Here is a 5,683-nt window from a genome sequence, read left to right as displayed (position 1 = left end):
TTACTACCAATTACTCTTTTAATTTTGGTCTAAAGATTTTTTAAGCTTAGACATCTTTGATGTTTTTGAATTGCAAAGCTGTAGAAAATAACTGGATGAAATACATCGGACAATTTCAAAAGATATATGTTAGTATCCAACTCATTTGGCACATCCTTAGAATCTAGAATAAAATCAGTAAAATGAAACTAATATAAATTTCAAAGAGTTTATACATGCCAGAGTCTTAGGACAAAGAGTTTTTAAATGAAATGACTAGGAGGTTCTGCCCACCTCACTAATTACACACATTTTTTTCTCATGGAGTAACAATGCTTTCTGGTTTATTTGTGGAACTTTGGTTTGTAGGAAAGCAAATACCTTGGGTCAGATCTTGTTGGTTTCTGTTGCGAGAATATTCCAAACACACCTTTTTTTCTGGCAATATTCCAGGACTGTGTCTCTTTGGGCTTTGTAAGCCTTCAGGCTCCTGCTTCATCTCTGGTCTGTCATCCTCACTTGAATAAGAAGCTCTAGTCAGATAATCAAAGCCAACAGTTTGGGGAGAGTTGAATTCCATACTGTAGACTCAGCCACGTTGTAGACTTCACCTCCAGCCGTGAGCTGTTGCTTAGTGACCTCAAAACTCAGGTTCAGGTGCCTCACCGAGTCTATCTAATAAACTCTGTCCAGGGCTTCTGCAACCCTCTTGTATGGAAACCCATACAACAGCCAGGTATACTGGATGAGTTTTGTAAATCATGAAGGACCAGCCCAGTCCTGACATTTTCTGTGATGAGCGTCCCTTGGTGGATGAAAGTCTTGGCCAACACCCAATTTTTGTATCCCTCAGGACATTGTCTTGGAGCAGGTCCCCGCTGGAGAGGTGCTTCGGCTGGAAGTGTCTGATGTGAGCTTGCCCGAGTCTGGGCTCCCCAAGATCACCGGGCGGAGTAGGCGCCCAGGTCACCCGTGGCCGCTGAGAGAGGCGGGGGCGGCGCCCCCAGGAGGGTAGAGACAAGAGGGTAGGGCCTGGCCGCGGCGCCCCGGACTCCCCAGGCTCCCCAGGCTGCCCGGGCTCCGCGGCCCCCGCCCATGGGAGGCACCCCCGGGCGCTTAGCGCTCCTGGAAATGGGCACTGCTATTTTAAAGCCGACACTACTGAGAAGCAAAATCGTGATTTGAAGGGTTGAGCCAAGGAATCTGGCCACAATGCAGCACAAAGTGCTGAAGAGATGGAAAGCATGAAAGCAAAATTAAGAAACAAGAATGTCGATTCATAAGTTCCACCATTCACAAGTAGAAATGGATAGAATGGAGGGACACTACATTTAAAGAAATAATTAAAGAATAGACAAGAATTTCCTAGAATTGAAGAATGGTAGGAGGCTGCAGTAATACATCAATGAAACAGTACAGAATATCTAGAAGCAAATATTGACAAAGGTGTCAGTAAATAGGTATTCTCACACTCCACTTGTGGGATTTAACAGGTACAGCTAGTTTGGAAGGCAATTTGGAGGTAGCTTATTAAGGTTTTTCAAGTTACTTCTCAGTATCTTTCTTAGACAAACACTTTCACATGAGCACAAGCAGGCACATATAAGGATATTCACTACAATCTTACTTAAACAACGAAAAGTTATAACAGTGTAAATTTAAACAAGAGTATAATTAAATGAATTTTAGCCAAATTATGGAATATTATAACACAATTTAAAAGACTGAGGCAGATTATATGTACTGACATGAAAAAAATTATAAGGTAGGATAAACTCAAAAGTTGCAGAATGTTATATACAGTATAATTTATATATATATATACACATATATGCAAATGTGTGTATATGCATGTATGCATATATGTATAGCAAGTGAACTGGCAAACCAATGAAAAGTTTTGAGCAGTGGAAAGACATGACCTGAGTTTTGTTTAGGATTGCTCTGTTTGCAAGAAGGAAGGAAGCAGAGGCCAGTTAGAAGGCTATTTTAATAGAGACAGTGGGGAAAGATATATTATTAATTTTAATTTCTTCTATTAGAAGTGAGATTGAACATCTTTTCATTTGTTTATGGACCATTTGTATTTTATTATTATGCAGTATTTTAAGCTGTTTCCTGCTAGTCACTTTTCTACCCTGGAAAAATGAATTACATTTAGTTTACTCCGAAAGCCGCGAAACAGATCCTCAGTTTTTTCTTGGGTGGTCCAATTGCACAGGCTTAACCTAGCATCAGACTGTGCATCCTATGGAACTGATGCTATTTAGGGGCTGCTGAGCCACCAATGGTGCATCTACTTCATTGTTTATCCATTCTCCAGCCACTTTGTTTCTGAGAAAGATCCATAAAAATTATGTGAAGTGTTGCTCTCATTCTATAAGCAAAAGAGAAAACGATTTCCAGAATATTTCTAGTTGGGGGTAGAAAACTAATTTCTGTATTTGTATTTTGTGGGGGCAGAGTAGAACTCTTCTTATATCTCAGGTTTTTAAAAATTGTTTCTGCTGTTTTGGGTCTTTATATTAGTCATATTACCTCTATTACTGTTGTTATATCCAAAAGAGTTATAATGACTACATAAGAAAAAGGAAAAATTGCAAGGATATTTAATAGAAATTTGGCCCCATGTCTTCCAACAAAAGAAAAGATGATGTTATAATTTGAAACAGTGTTTTGCATAACGCTAATTGCTTTGCATAACCGAGCAGCACACGATTACTGTCTTTTAGGATAACTAATTATATACACAAAGAGTGATCCCACCAAGCCCTTTCTATCCTCCTGGAATAGATTTAGACTTCTAGTATATTCAACCTTTAATTGAGATATCTAATTTGGTACCAGATTCTAAGCCCAGAATATCCCAGATAAAGTGTTCGTGAAGATGGGTAGTGTTTGCTTGGCTCCAGGTGTGAGTGGGAGACTGTGCTCCTGAGCAGCTTGGAGCAGGCGCAGTTGATGCGGGCCCACTGGAACTGCCAGACTCGTGCGGCACACTGAGTCACTGCGGGCTCCTGAGGCCACCGTGCCCTTTCCTCCTTTCCCAGACGGATGTCACATAAGCCATTTGAGACAAATGGTTATGAAACTTGTTATTAATGGCATCTGGTAAGAGAGTCTTTGACAAGATACATAAAAACCAGTAGCCAAGTAATATCATTTAATGGATTTGACCTCATTTATCAAAGACATTCAATGCCAACCAAATATGACCGTGGAAGTTGATTGAAACATTCTAGGTATTTCGTCACAGTAATAGAAGCCAAATAGCATAATGGTAAAAAGAAAAACCTCAGGAGCTCCTCAGATTAGGCCTATTTCTGTGGTACTAATTATTTTGAGGTGAAAATTTCCAAGTTAATGTATTGCCCGCCCTCTAAGGGAGAGTTTAGGGCATCCAAGGTGACAGAGCTAAAAGCCACAAGGAAGATAAAAGGATTGATAGTCATTCATTCATGTGTTCAGCAAACTTTAATGGGTATTTATGTGACTGCTGTCCTAGGCACCGGGGACGCAGCCCATGAGGAAGAAGGAAGACTAGGTCCCTGTCCTTATGAAGGTGACCTTGTAGTGGACAGTATGGGCCAGTGTTGACCTGCGTGTGACAACTGCTCCTCAAGGGAATGTGAGATGATTTTAGGTCTCTGTGAATGAACATTCCCCACCCCACCCTTGGTTTAGATAAGTGTGTTTTATTTTATTTTCTTAACTTATTTTATTATGGAAAATATAAAAATATATATAACATTAGAGTGAGAATAATATAAGCCCCATGTACTCATCATCAACAATGACCAATATTTTGTCAATCTTGTTTTATTACTTATTTTTTTCCTGGAGTGTTCTAAGTAATAACACCCTTTAATTTTAATGGTTAATGTATGTATTATACTGTGCATAAGAACAAATATAACTAGCACTTCGAACCTGTAATTTCACAGTACTATTGTTCAGGATAAAACTAAACTCAGAATTTAAGTTTTAAAACTGCTACACAGATATGGAAAAGTTCAAGAAAGGGGCACTTGAATGACTAAAGTTTACGAACTATTGTTATGGGCAATAAGAGATTGGGAGTGGGTGATAGACATCCCCCTTATCTTCCCTCTATCAGTGACATTAGGATGGTTAGAAGAAATTCCTTGTTCAATAGAAAAGGCTTAGCTCCGTGCCTGGCACTTAATCAGCATCCACAAAATAGAAGCAAATATTCTTTTTGGAAGGCATCTTTGATTCCAGGGAACCAATACTGACTAACATTTATGAAGCTCTTACTGTGTACAGTCACTGTGGTGGGAAATTTTTACACATGATCTCATTTCATCCACACAGCCACACAATGAGTAGATGTTATTGTTCCTATTTTAGGAATTTAAAAAATCGAGGCTCAAAGAAATTAAGTAACTTGCCTAAGGCCACGGAGCTAATAAGTAGTGGAGGTAGGACTTGAATGCAAGCCTATCTTACTCCAAATCCCATGCTGTTTTTCCACTGTGCTCCCCAAGCAGCCAGGGCCCACTTGCAGACCACCAGCCACTGGCAGGCAGTGAGGGAAAGAGCTCTGCACATGGAATTTGAAGACCTGAGGCTCTTCACTTTGCTCATGTTGTGACCTTGAACATTTCAATTTACATTTTCTGAGCCTCTGTTTTTTATGCATATGATGGGGGTAATAATTTGCAAGTGCAAAATGAAATAACTTATATGGAAATCTGACATTGTAGGCGCAGAATAAATGTTTGTACCATATTCACGGGCCATGAACAGGCTATGTGTTCTTGAGCAATGCCTTTCCCTGTTTGGGTCTTGGCTTCCTCAGCTGTAAAGATGATGGGGTCAACCTCCATAATCTTAGGGCCCTTCTAGGGATAACATTCTGGAACTGGATTTCAATTAGACCACGATAAATGATACTGACAATAGTGTTAATGCAAATAGTTAAACTCCCTTCAGTAGTTAAACTCCCTTCAGTGTTATTTTATTTATAATTATAATTTTCTTAGTCTGGATTCCTCAGAAAGCAGAACCTCGCAATGCTATATGCTCCCACTTCATTAGGGAGTGCAATCCCAAGGAGCAGAAGTAAGGGACACAGGGAGTAAGGCACGAAGGAGGGAGAGAAATTTGAGCAAGCATAACTGAGCTGCTTGCCACCAAGTGCTAATGACTGTTCTATCTTGTAGGACCTTTTTCTGAGAAGCTGCATCCCTGGACAGTCCATCTGGAGTGAAAAAAAGAGAGAATTGATTCCACCAGTTTCCATCTCCCTTTAGGCAACACTGGCCAGGAGACATTAACTCCCCTGCAGTTATGGGTTGTGCCATGGATTTCACACTTGGAGGCAGGGTCCTTGTAGCAGGGACATGAGGCTGGGCTCTGTGAGATTGTACCTGGAACAAGAGCTAGGGCCACTCAGCGAGGAGGCAGTTGTAACAAGAGACAGATGAGGCTGAGAGGGCCTGAAATAACACAGGTGTGTGATAAAATCACTTATGCACAACCTACTGCCAATGAGAATCTGAGGGAATTTACATATAAAATAATGATGAAAGAAGAAATTATTCCCAGAAATAGGGGGAAAAATGTACCTCAATTTCTTTATCCTTAAGAGGGAGGATAATATTGTATTTACCCATATGGGTATTGGAATGAGAGAAAGAAATAAGTTAATATTTTTGCAGCATTTAGAATATATAAGTGG

The 5,683-nt window shown here is 40.0% G+C and overlaps 1 pseudogene; it reads right to left on the bottom strand.

The window, feature by feature from the left end:
* Positions 1–255: 255 nt before the first annotated feature.
* On the bottom strand, positions 256–945 carry LOC119507706 (annotated as a pseudogene).
* Positions 946–5,683: the final 4,738 nt, after the last annotated feature.

Source organism: Choloepus didactylus, chromosome 13, assembly GCF_015220235.1.
Source record: "Choloepus didactylus isolate mChoDid1 chromosome 13, mChoDid1.pri, whole genome shotgun sequence".
NCBI classification, from domain to species: domain Eukaryota; kingdom Metazoa; phylum Chordata; class Mammalia; order Pilosa; family Megalonychidae; genus Choloepus; species Choloepus didactylus.
Note: the sequence above shows the minus strand (reverse complement) of the source record. Positions and strands in the feature narration are given on the sequence as shown.